General features: G+C 36.0%; 1 long non-coding RNA gene across 2 annotated transcripts in view; it reads right to left on the bottom strand.

The window, feature by feature from the left end:
* The window catches only part of LOC136835527 (uncharacterized), a 219,088-nt gene that overhangs the window by 134,022 nt on the left and 70,698 nt on the right, over window positions 1-14,368 (bottom strand). The window contains exon 3 of one of the 2 annotated variants that reach the window (XR_010852184.1): window positions 13,125-13,205. The exons of the other annotated variant lie outside the window; for it this stretch is intronic. This is a non-coding gene — a long non-coding RNA (uncharacterized lncRNA). Of the gene's footprint in view, window positions 1-13,124; window positions 13,206-14,368 lie in introns of those variants that run through there. 2 annotated transcript variants of the gene reach the window in all.

The following is a 14,368-nucleotide window of genomic DNA, read 5'->3' on the forward strand; positions in this document are numbered from 1 at the left end:
GATTTAACTTCTGTTGCATACAAATATGCTCTTTATATTTGGTGTTTCTGAAAATACTTCATGCCATTTGTAGACAACTGTTAACTCCAAGTAAAGCTACTTAAACGCTCGTTTCTTTACCAATAATCTTATGTCTTTGGGTATCAAAGTACACCTGCAATTCTTGCTTATTCTCATACTGTTCCTGACGAAGCCTTCTTCGTCTGTCTTCTGTTTTTCGGTCCAGAAAGTGTAAGCATGAGCTTACGTTGCACAAATCAATGTCAGGCAGTTCATTTTACCCTAAACGAACATCACTAGAGGAAAAAAAAATCCCGTTTGAGACTTCTCCTGCCTCAGAAAAATAAGTGTTGGTAAATCCGTCTGACCTGCTTCCTTATTTCTGCTTACGAGATGTAATTAATGCTAGATTGTACAGTTTTGCTCGATGAATATACGAACGAACTCACGCCAGAAGGCGTCACCAGATATACGAATCAATCACGTTCCACGATTTGCTTTAGATCTTAAGAATAATTTAGTCATCCGATTTACTGCAATGACATTTTCCAGTCTGAACAAATTATATATATATATATATATATATATATATATATATATATATATATATATATATATATATATATATATATATATATATATATATATATATATATATATATATATATATATATACATACATATACATATATATACACATATATACATATACATTATATATATACTGTATATATACACAGATATATTACATACATAGTGGAATATTAACAGGATCATTAATCAAATCACTTTGGTGATTGCGATATTGTGTGTTTCACACTCATTCCATTTCACTGCCTCTATTTTCTCTGCAATGTAATCGTATTTTGTCATAAGCATAAAGGTAAAAAGCGTTAAGCGTTGTCACCTTTAGTTTTCTGTAAAAGAAAACTATTGTGCGGCTTTGTCTGTCCGTCCGCCCACAGGTCTGAAAAACTACTGAGGCTAGAGGGTTGCAAATTGGTATGTTGAACATCCACCCTCCAGTCATCAAACATACCAAATTGCAGCCCTCTGGCCTCAGTAAATTTTATTTTATTTAAAGATAAAGTTACCCATAACCATGCATCTGGCAACGATATAGAACAGGCCACCACCGGGCAGTGGTCAAATATTCATTGGCCGCGGCACATACAGCATTATACCGAGACCACCGAAAGACAGATCTATTTTCGGTGGCCTTGATTATACGATGTACAGAAAACTCGATTGCGCTGAAGAAACTTCGGCGCCATTTTTTACTTGTTTTTCTTCTATACGATTTTCTTACTTCAGGCGGCAAGGAAGAACGCTTGTAATAAGAAGATAAAGAGAAACAGACACCAATGATCAAATAATGATACTTATTCGATTACAATAAGTTCTGCACTTGACGAGTATGCTGCAGCCTTCGGAAATACATGTACCGTCTTTTTCCAATTTTATTTGCTTGACAAATGTCAGTATCAGTCGTCAACGTCACAAGATTAAGAGATGATATGATGATGAATCTAAAGGTGAATGCTAAAAATAATACGATGGTCAGCATTACCGACAAAATGGAAATGTTCCCCAAGTATGAAAAACACTCTTGACATTACTAACATAAACTCGGCCCCGTGACTAGAATAGCTCCATTCAACCCGCACTACATACCGTATATAACCATAATAAGCTCCCACCATGGAAAGTCTATTGCTAAGTGACAGTCAAGAGTCATAAGTAAAGTGATTTTTGCACACCTGAATCCTAAAAGATTTTTTTTTTTTAATACTTGGAAATGCTTATTAGCAATCCTTACCATTTTTTGTTTATAGCTGTTCAGACTACTGAGAACTGCCAAATTTTGCACTGTTCCTCTTTCAACACAAAATGATATATTGCTGCGCTGTTTAAGTTGGCTAACTTTGCTTAATCATCTACAATTTTCTTGCAAGCCATATCTGCGTCAGCATGCATCCAACCAAAATTCACTTCCTGTTTTCTACACGGTTCCGCACAAAACTCTCTTTGGAAATAAGAATCACAGATGTTTTAAAACGAAATTTTCTATACATTTTTAATGCATTTTGAAATTTACAAAAAAAAAAAAAAAAAGCAAATATCTGACCTCACGTTAGAATTTCTTTTAGTGCTATCAACATGACCTCAAGTGCAGAAGTAAGCGCTGAACCAAAGATGAGTAAACATCCTGCAAGATAATCCTGCCTGTGTTGTATCAACGTTCACCCACAGGCCTTGCGGTGAATGGCCTTTCTTGGCACCTATGCCTGGGCTTCGGCCTTGAATGCCGAACATCCATTCAACCATGCACAGTTATTGTGTGGTTTTTAAAGCCATTTAAGGTAATAATAATACACGAGCGAACTGTGACGTCTAAGCGGGCCCTGTCCACGTCTTTTTGTTCGGCCATCCACGCGCTCATAAAATACCATTAATACGACCTTTTATGTAACTGGATTGCTATCTGTTGTTAAAAGACGTAACCGCGCAGCAGAAAAAAGTGCGGCTGGTTTTTGCATAACCCTAATCATCACTGCGAGGAAAAGAGGGTTACGGGGTGCGCTTACTTTGCACAAAGACGACATATCATCTGAGCATCACGGCCGACCACTGGTCATCAAAAAATCTGATCTGATTTAAATTAAAATCAGCAATAACTTCGAGATAAGACTTTCGTAACACGAACACTCCTCTATAAATGAGAACTGTTCAAAATAGATGAACTTTTATCATTCTAGTATTTATTTCGACTGCCGGACTGCGTTAGGGCAGTAACCAACGGCACTCCTGGCGTTAGGGAAGGGTATGAAGGAACATTCAACCCCAGGTGTTCCACAAGCTAAGACTTGCAATAAGTATCATATTACAGCCGCGATGCTCACAATGACATCTGTATTACTTGAAGCCATGATTGCAGTTAAGTCACGTGCCTATTATGTATGCGTCATGAGAGAGAGAGAGAGAGAGAGAGAGAGAGAGAGAGAGAGAGAGATGGCTCTAACTGGAAACTCTCTCATTTCTAATTATTACATGGTGTACTGTACATACATACTTATACACACACACACACACACACACACACACACACACATATATATATATATATATATATATATATATATATATACATATATATATTTATTTTATATATAAAATATAAAATATATATATATATATATATATATATATATATATATATAGAGAGAGAGAGAGAGAGAGAGAGAGAGAGAGAGAGAGGTGGCTCTTGCCGAAGCTCTCCTATATCGAATTATTATAGGGCGTTATATACACTATTCTGACAGACCGCTTATCGCTTAAAGATGACATTTTCTCCCTGCCACTCCACCCCCACACCCTACCCACTCTCCATCTTCTCCCAACAGTCGAATGACCACCACATAAAAGACAAGTACAACAGCGTTAGAAGAGCTCGCCCGAATCGCTCCGCACTCGCCCGGGATTCCAAGGGACCTATTATTGTAAGGAAGGAGAGGAGAGAGAGAGAGAGAGAGAGAGAGAGAGAGAGAGAGAGAGATTTATTTTATTGTGCTTAGGTGTAAAGTTACTTTGCAATTATTTCTGACGATGTAATAATTTTTTCCATGGAAGGAAGACGTATAGAATTTAGGCCAAAGACCAAGCACTGAGACCTATGAGGTCATTCAGCGCTGAAAGATGTAACAGGAGGAAAACCTCGCAACTGCACTATGAAACAACTGTTAGTAGAGGGTGGAAAGTAAAATGGAAGAAAGAGAATATGAACGGATCTACAGTAAAAGGAATGGATGAGGTTGCTGCTAGGGGCCGAAGGGACGCTGCAAAGAACCTTAAGTGCGCCTACAGTGCACCACGTGAGGTGCACTGATGGCACTACCCCTCTACGGGGTAATTTTTTTCCTCCATGGGACCTATCACTGTAAGGAGAGAGAGAGAGAGAGAGAGAGAGAGAGAGAGAGAGAGAGAGAGAGAGAGAGAGAGAGAGAGAGGATCTATTGTGCTTTGGCGTAGTTACTTTACTATCAATGTCTGACAGTGAAATAACTTTTTCCAAGTATGGTTAATGCTCCATAAACTTTGGGTGAGTCGGCCGCCGTATGAGCGAAGTTCTTGAAACTTATGGATGGGTGGAATTTTGGGACATGGCCCAAGCACTGGAACCCCAAGGTCATCAGGATGCTAAATATGACGCAATGGAGGGTGGCATAGTATAAAAATATGAACACTTTAAAGACCTCCTTTTCACTCAACCTTCAATAGTTACTCATACTCCCTTCCTTAGTCATTCATTATACTTACGGTCATGTTAGAAAATACATTTTTAAAATAAATGAGTAAAACGACGATATATATGTAAAGAAAATAAATAGGAAAAAATAAATTAGATGAAAGTAATTATATTTCCCTTAATGCTTTGGAAATTTTTATGCGTTTTCCGTACATTTTATCGTAGACTGGAACAAATCACACAAAACGTTATAAGAAACATGTAATTATCAACATTTGCTAAAGATTACATCCTCCTCAGAAAGTACAATTAATGAAAATTATATTTGAATCTGCCTTAAAATGTAAAGAAAACATAAAAACTTCGGCATGAAAAACTGTGTATCCGAAACACATTCCACGACGTTGATTTCGGCGACCTTTGCTATTTACTTTTGGATTTATGAACACATTTTTTCACAGTCTCTCAACTCTACCATTATTAACAGACATTACGTATATTTGAGGGGAGAAATTCTACTTATTAAATAAGCTTTCACCAGGGTCACTAAGTACTTATAGGAAATACAACGATGTTATTCGGACATGTTACATTCAACCAATCATCGTCAAGCTCCCGCCTACTTTTAAGTGCATTTCCGACAGATTAAAAAATATAGTTACTGTTACAGTACTTAATACACACACACATACACACACTGTACAACACTGTATAACGAAACCAAACCTATCTGATGTTACGTAAAACGGTAACCAATATACCTACTTATACAGTAGTAATCAAAAGGTTGTGTGTGTGATCAATTTCCATGGACAACTGTGGTCGTACAGAGCACATTATACAGCGGTCATTATTTGTGGTAATCCCCAAATATTACTTATAACACGCTAGTACCAACTGTCATTGACACAGCCATGTAATGTTTTCATCTCAGAGGGAATTCAACCGTGATTTGTAACTCGATCCTGCAAGAAGAAGAGACTGTCCCTAGACGAAAATATCAATCACGCACAGGGGACGTTGGATGTCAATATGACAAAAAAAAAAAAAAGGTTTCGTCGCAAAACTTCAGGGGAATCGACCTAGATCACAATTTATGCAAGTAATGATATCGTAACTACTCCTTTAGCGCCAGAAAATAACGAGGAATATTGGGCAAATTACACGTTGGCATACATCTGAAACCAGAGTGACAACTTATTTTACTTTTCCTAATAATATGATGTCATAAATATACGTTGTGTCATTATTAATTTCAAATAATTCTTCCATCGATTGAAAACATCAATTTAAAACTGGCTATAGCTTCTTTTCTCTACCAAACCTAACACAATCAAAGTACTTTAATACAAATACGGCTCTATATAATAGCTAAAAGTAGACGCATACTAATTTGCGTCAATGCCGAGCCTAACAGTTTTTACAATATGTCAAATTTTTTAGGGGAAACCATTATTTCATGGAAAAAGATATTAAACAAATATAACAGGTTTCCTGTTTGCAACAAACAACAAAAATAGCATTACGAGAAGTATCTGAAAAAAAAAGATCAATTTCAATACTGCACTTGCATTCTTATAAGGGGGTCACAGAAGGGTCTCAAGTCATACAATAAGCTTCCATAATAAAACAAATGACTACAATCAAATAGTCAGATACTATCAACAGATAACAGTTATCACTGATTACAACTGCAACATGTGCTATTACTCTCATCTGGAAAGTAGGCGAAAACACTGGCAAATTCAAGAAAAAACGAAGTACTCAACAAAGTGCGTACCATCCCCAGTCTAAGCCATCATTTCTCTCCAAATTATATATACAGCAAAAAAAAAAAAAACAGAAATTGCCAAAAAGTTAACATTTTCATTATTCTGAAGAAAAGTCTTTGCTTGGATCTCAATCCAAAAATGGTCTGGTTCAACAAACGAATGGCACAACTAATCTACCGGATCGGGTTCAATTCTTAGGCTGAAATTATTATTATTATTATTATTATTATTATTATTATTATTATTATTATTATTATTATTATTATTATTATTATTCAAATAATGGTAATCCACGATGAAGTTTTTTAGGGGACAATATTCTGACACAGTGAACACTTGTCCCATATTAGATCGACATCATGAGCACCGCAAGAAGATTGTATAGACTGCTACATTACCGTTAGACTTCTTGTTTGCGTTCATAGATTGGTCTGAGGCACATGGGATAGACTCCGAAATAAAGAACTAGTGAAATTTAACTTAAAGATTTAAATTAATCTTACTAATATACTAAGAGTTGCATGGCTTCCTTGTTAAGGAAAAAAAGAAAAACAACCCATATGACTTAAGTGAATTTACATTCCTTGTCCCGAGTCCTGATAAAACATTCAAATATCATTATCAATAAACTATTATTAGAAACAAAATCGACATGGAAGAAAAAATCATAATAATGCATTATTCACGGTTAATCTAATTAATCATGATTAATCAATTGTTTAATTAATTAAAGAATTGAAGAACTACACCTCTTGAATTAATCCTGTTCTCACAGCGACGTTTTTGACTTTCCCTTGCACTCTATTGATAATAACAGTTAAGTGCTCCTAAAAAATTTTCCCTTGAGCTTTATTCGTCATGGGAGAGAGAGAGAGAGAGAGAGAGAGAGAGAGAGAGAGAGAGAGAGAGAGAGAGAGAGATGAATGCTACGAGGATGTGCGTGAACAAGCAAATGACAGAACTGATTGGCAGAATGATGTCGAGGTCCTCTGCATCGCACAGCATTGGCGGTGGTATTGACAAAGTGCGCCTGCGCGTTATGCTCTACAAGTAAGTACGGGCAATGTTGACTGATCATCTAGTCAGGAGAGATCACTCGGGTAACCCATTGGCAAATCGTAAATAATTGTTGACTACTCCGTAATCATGTAAAATATTATGCAAGCGTGGCTACTCTTCTGTTCCTCAGTGTTGCAAAACTCACAGAAGGAACATAAATATAGCTATCGTTTTCAAAACAGATCTTATTTTTGCTTGTACCTTCAACTCCTTTACCCAATTCTGCAAATATGTAGTAGCTTTTAGTTGTAGACGTTTCTATGATTATTACAGCCAGCATTTATCATCTGTTAATATTAGAACAAGTGCTGTTTTTTTAACCACCTCAAGGTCATTACAGCTTCAGTCATTACCTATGTTTATGCTAGCCACTTTTATCAGAAGCCAACCTCCTCCATAATTTCTTACACCTCTGGATTTTGTTACGAGGCTTAATTATTGCAACTTTCGAGTTGCATATTTTTCATATTTATCATCTGCACCACAGGTCACTGTACACAGCGTACGTAATGAAAATGTCATTCCCTTTCCAAAGAAAGACGGTATTTTCCTGACTAGAGTAAGCTGCGTCCCACTTTTACAGTTTGCGAAACAACTGTGGAGTGGAATATAAAGTTTAGACCAAAGGCCAAGCGCTGGGACTATAAGGTCATTCACCGCTGAAAGGGAAACTAAGAGTAAAAAAGGTGTTAAAGATGTAAAAGGTGGAAAACCTCGCAGTTGCACTATGCAACAATTAATGGGAGAGGGTGGAAAATGGGATGGAAGAGAGAGAATAGCATAACAATTATAAGTAAAAACTCTTACAATTGATCCAGCTCGCTTGTTGGGGTTCTCAGTGGCTGGTTGGTTACTCCTGTCAAATCACAGTCTATTATTTTATTGTTTAGTACAAGCCAGGTACTTACAAACATTAGATTGGCGTTCATAGTCATTGTTATAAAAATGCGCTAATATGGAAAATTATGCTATTTTTTTATCGACGATAAATAAGTATATATATATATATATATATATAGAGCATATATATATATATATATATATATATATATATATATATATATATATATATATATATATATATATATATATATATATATATATAAAATAAAATTGTTACAAATCACCAACTTGTGGCAGGTTGGAAACACTGAAAAAGATGTTGGGACTGATAGAGAGAGAGAGAGAGAGAGAGAGAGAGAGAGAGAGAGAGAGAGAGAGAGAGAGAGCTGTATCGGTAAAATCCTGGATATCACACGACATACATGCAATTCTGCTGATAATTGGCAATGATTTGCTTTGGGTAAATTTCTTCTTTTACTTTTTGTCACGCTGCCCAAGCCTTTGCAATGATGCTGGTTTTATATTTTCCTTGGCAAAACATTTGCCTCTTCTATATCACGGTCTTTAAAATTGCCACTTCTTCCTGCCTTGGTTATTGTCCTTTTCTTGCGTCACTGTTCTTTTTGTTAACTGTTCTCTTGTTATTGCTCCCGTTGCCAATGTTCAACCAAGAACTCTTAATTCCTATCTGGAATGTCTAAAAGAAGGATGATCCTGATAGGAATCAAGAGTCCTAGGTTGAGGGTAATGGGATACAAATTCTCGTGAAATGTTCAGCAATTTTTTCACTCATACGAAAAAACATTTTCAACTTGATTTGCCGGTAATCCAATCGTAGAACTGCTGGGTGTTTCTATTAAAACCAAAGCTGGAATGCTTATATTTATAGTTGTATTTGGAGTTAAAAATGAGTTTAATTAGCATCTATTCTCAGCTCAGCGCAAAATAAATTCAAAGCATTTTAAAGACGATAATGGTACTTGTTTTTATTTTTGGCCCTTTTCACACTGGAAATTACAGCCGGTTCTTAGAACATTAATATAGTTTGCAATGCTAACTGACTCGTATTAAATTCTATATTGCCTGATTATGCCCATTCGTAATACCAACGTTGGTTTAAATTACTTTATTCCTTTTAATCAGGGCAAAGTACTGGATCATTTTCTGATCACTCCCTCTCTTGAATGTAACAACATGCACTGCAGCAATACACTACGTTTGCTCTTTTCGTCAAAATATATAATCTAGTTCATCACTGTTGCTTAAACAAACAAGCATGATGAAGGATAAATAGTTCACGAGAGCAAACGCGAATTATGAACTTCCTCCACACCGCACAGACTAGACAACGCAGTCTCTCTCCTCCAGTTTGGACAAAACATTCATTTGAGCATCCTAGTGACGTATGGTACATGCAGCATGCCACGATATTCTTGTAGGCAAATTTTCTTGTGTCTAAAGGTGTGTTTTCAAGTGCCGTACCACGCGATCTGCCATCTGTTACTTGCCACTTCGGTGTGAAAACTGCCGTAGGCCTAGAACTTTAAAGTTAAGGTTTTCCCTTTCAGTCTTGCATTGCGGATTCTCAAAATTGTTCCCAGATCCGTTTCACCATCTCTATCTCATCTTCCATCATTTGCCACAGACCTACCCTCTACTGACCTGTAACAATCTATTGCTGACAAAACTAGCAATTCTTAACCTCAGACTTTTGAGCCACCATACTGTTACTTTTAAGGCATCATTTACCTATGTAATTCCTACTTCAATATCCACGATTAGTTTTCCCTGCTGTTATCTGTATAACTTGTTCTTCCAGACGAGCAATTTCGTTACCTTTAGCCAACATCTCCTTTTTTCAGAGGTTTTCCTTCATCTTCGAGCAATCAGGTCCAATCTTCTAAGGCCTGGTCTCACGTTCTGCTTACTTTACTGTATAATAATTTCTTATTTTTTGCATTCATTTTTTTGTTCAGGGGTTTCTTTATACCTTGAATCCATTGGTTCTATCTTTAAGGGTCATGTTCACTCTTTTCCAAGTTGCAGTCTCCTGTAATGCTTGAATTTGGTGATTTAATTTCTCTTTGCTTTTCTGTTCTTTTCTATTGTGTTCTGACTCTCGTTACCAAAACACACTGCTCTAAGTCCGACATATGGGTGGGGGTCGGGGACGGTATTCTTGATGCTCAAGACATCATCCTAACCAGAGTTAATTCCTGAGATTCCGGTTTTAACTATATTTTTCTAAGAAGATCCGTGCCGCAAAGGACAAGTAAGTCCCAAAAAATGTTTAATATCTTATCTTTGCCTGATTATGCTGCTGCTAAATCTACACACGTGTATACTTTTTCTATCTCTCCAGCTTCTCTTTTTCATGCAAACTCTGCTGTTAGACATAATGAAAGCGAATGGTACTGAAAAACGGCGAAATGAAAGACATAAATGGACGTAACGCCCTCATGAAAAACAAGAGAGCAAAGGCTACGACAAAGGCGCATGCATGAAATTAATAATTTTTAATCATTTGGATGGTAAATCAAAAAACATATAAATAAAGGATGGAAAGTGTGTCTGAGTGCATCTTCAGTCCAAAACATAGTGTCACAAGTTTGTGAAGGGCCGTAGTTTAAGTACTTTGGGCTGTAAAGTCGCGACCCGATGCAGGGCAACTTAATCTTAATGCAGCTAATGAGAACCCAGCCAGACCCTCCTGTTAATCGCACGTGACATAACTCAGAAAAGGGAATATTTATAGCCTCGGATACTGAGTACGATTTAAATTTAGCTCTCCGGCTAACGGAAAATGCTCACAAAGATCAATTAGAATTCAATTATTTGCTGGATCTTAATTTATTAAGTTTCATCTCCAAAGAAGTTTATTTCACTCATAATTATAAGAGGAATTGAGAAAACTCAGTATAAAATATTATTATTATTATTATTATTATTTATTATTATTATTATTATTATTTCAATGCTGCCTTCTCATCAGATCTTTTTTCCAGACAGAAATAGCTGACACCTGAAGATTTTCTGTTCTCTTAGATTACCCGAATATCAAGCTTCACCAGTGGACATGAAACTATTTATTCAAATGCTTGTTTACAATTTTCAGTTCTTTGCATTAAACCTCTTTAGTCAATCATTTTCACCCATATTCATTCTCCTTGTGTTATGCTTTTCTTTCAGGATACAACACAGCTGCTGTTACAACTCTCCATCGCTAACAGCAAATAACAGCAGGAACATGAAAAAGGTAAGTAATATATTTTTCCTTCTAGTTTATACATGACTGGAGTCTTATTTGCAATGCGCAGATTTAAATGAAAGGTTTGTTTTTAATTAATAATCAGAATGGTTAACAGAATATACTTCAGATTTATTCCTTGACTGCAACTGTGATGTTAATATCAGATAATATTACAGTTTTTGGAGGGCTGTTAACCAGCTCAGTGGTCTGGTTAAACTAAGATATACTTAACGTTTATTACAGTTTTTAAATTTTAGAAAGCGGACAGAACCCATATATGGGGACGGTTTAGACATTTTGTGAGGACCAGTTAGTCGGAAAAGTAGCAAATATGACAGTCACAGAACGAAGACCAGAGAGAAGGCCCGGAATAGGATGTAGAAAGGACTTGGATAAAGACTAGACTAAATGGGAATTCAGGCAGTGAGTATCTTAGACAAACGAAGGTGGAGAGAACCTATTTCACGTCTAAACTGTAAAGGAAAAGTCTATAGTCTTTAATAATAATGATGAAGATGAAAATTATAATTATATACTTTCTACAATAAACATCACAGTGAATGTTGGTCGACTAACCTTGTACCGGTTAGCAGAGTCCCTTCGCTGGGAAAATAATAAAATAATAATAATAATAATAATAATAATAATAATAATAATAATAATAATAATAATAATAATAATAATAATAATAACGCACAGCACGTTGCCTCATTTGGGAAAGTCTTTCCAGACTCATACTGTTCTCCATTACCACGATTCTCATACATTCTCTCTCTCTCTCTACATTTTGATAAATTTAACCAACCTCGAATTCACGGGGAGTTCCCTGTTTAAATTCCTCTAAATGTATATTACCAAACAGGATATCTTTTAGCAACGATCTAAATAAACACTACAGTTGTTTGTAGAAGCAAACCACGACTTAAAATCATCTTTTACTACAAGGCAGAGTTCCCACAGGACTGCTGACATTCAGAAAGGCGAGCAAGATTCCAGTAATGGTAGAATAAAAGATTTGAAGTATGTGTCAAGACAGGGTACCAACCAAGTACAGTTCCCAGAGGATTGCTGACATTCAGAAAGGCGAACAAGATTCCAGTATTGGCAGAATAAAAGATTTGAAGTATGTGTCAAGATAGGGTACCAGCCAACCAACAGTGAGGATCAAGTGATGTCACTGTGAACTCTTTACGCTTTGGATTCAACACATAAATACTCCTTATCGGTAATTCCATAAATCTGTTGGGAGGAAATATGAGCGCAGTTTGAAAACCTCCCTATGTGACCTTTTGTCATGCATAGTACTTTTGGGATAAATACTTGACTGTCCACATATTCTATAAACATCCTGATACGCATATGTACCAGCTCTTGAAAGCTTTATACCCATAGAAATTGGAATAGGACAAATAAAGGATACAAAATATAAAACAAACTCTGCTGATGCAGGCATTATTTTTAGTGAGACTTGTTTAAAAAAAATCCCCCTCCTAAATATATTATTTCTATGCAAAATCCGCTTACACGGAACAACACAAAATGACCAATAATTATCAAAATAATCTTTAATAAAATAGGATATTCGCATGTTAAATACTGAAAACAGAGCAAAAGAATTGCGAAAAAAAACAAATAAAACAGATATACACATAAATAATCACCAATGTAAGTCAGAAAACTCACTCACTTATCCAGACATCCTAAGAAATTTCAATGCCAAACAAGAACACTGAAAAGGTGTCTCTTTTGAACTGCTGATGATACACTAGGAGAGAAACACTTGGGAAAAGTAGTGAAAAACAAATGAGGATGAGGAGGATCAGCTTCAGATGAAAAACAATGAATGAATGAATGTATGACCAATGAAGTTATCAGGAAAATGCAATAAGAAAATTCACATAAAAATCCTAATAAAATAGCGAAACATAATAAGTAATCTTACAGATGTACTCACATCCCTGCGAATCAGATGTCCATTTATACTTTATATCTTGACTCTTCAGTCATCAGGTCTTCGGGCCTCGTGACAACGAACCTGGAGAAAGAATATCGTTCTATAGTACCGCCATCTGAGACACAAATCGTATCGAATGAAAATTAAAAGTAAGACTTTCAACTTTATCTTAAAAAGTCAATAAAGCTTTGAAAAAATAAAGGCTAACACTTTGAGCGCCTACTCTAAGGGAAAAGACATCCATTAAATGGTTGAAAGACTAAAGAAGAGAAAAAAAAAAGCTGTGGATAACATATACAGGTTTCTGGAAACCCTGAGACCATAAGGAAATCTGAAGCAATTCCAAACCCCAACCCCGGCATAACCTCCGCAAAAAAAGGCGTCGGGAGAGTCGCGTCCGGACTCAATACTAAGATGTTTCTCGTAAAATGTTATATTATTAATTTGGTCAGGAAATGATCATATATGAATTTGTTCAGTTTGTTCGATTATTAGCAAGATTACGAGAGGTGCCATATTATTATTATTATTATTATTATTATTATTAGTATTATTAGTAGTAGTAGTAGTAGTAGTAGTAGTAGTAGTAGTAGTAGTAGTAGTAGCATAATTACAGCAGAGACCTACAGACAAAATAAAGATATGTAAAGATATGAAAACTTACAAAACATAAATAGCTATATCCTTAAACAGTTGCTGAGGAAAGTGGAATAGTGAAGGTAGTGATACATGACGCTTTACAGTAAAGCAACATCACATTCTCCTTTTAATCTGAAAAGCATCAACGCCCAAAACACAACAAAGCCGGGAGGAATGTTTCACAGTTTTACAGTGAAGGAATAAAACACCTCTGGCGTTTGGCAAAGTCCTGAGGATATGGCAGCTGACACTAACATTCGAGCATCAGGTACTAATAACGAACGCTAAAGTGCTCTAGCTGACTGAGGAATGTATTGAAAGCTACTGTGATACACAATATGAAAGACTGCTAAACAGGATTTAGCCCAATAATGGTAGGAAAGTTTGGACACCATCTTTTCGGACTTCAGAAAGCAGAAACAGTATCCCAGCCATGATGCCTAATGCTACCAAAGACCTGAAGAATGTGGCACAAATATTAATCATCTTTCCTACTTCTGAGGATATGAATAAGAAATATGATGGGAATAACTTGTCTGATATACGAGAAGTTGAAGAAGACCTGAGTGTCCTTAAGAAATAATTCACATTTTTTGAGGTGGAAT

The sequence above is a fragment of the Macrobrachium rosenbergii genome, chromosome 55, assembly GCF_040412425.1.
Source record: "Macrobrachium rosenbergii isolate ZJJX-2024 chromosome 55, ASM4041242v1, whole genome shotgun sequence".
NCBI classification, from domain to species: Eukaryota; Metazoa; Arthropoda; class Malacostraca; order Decapoda; family Palaemonidae; genus Macrobrachium; species Macrobrachium rosenbergii.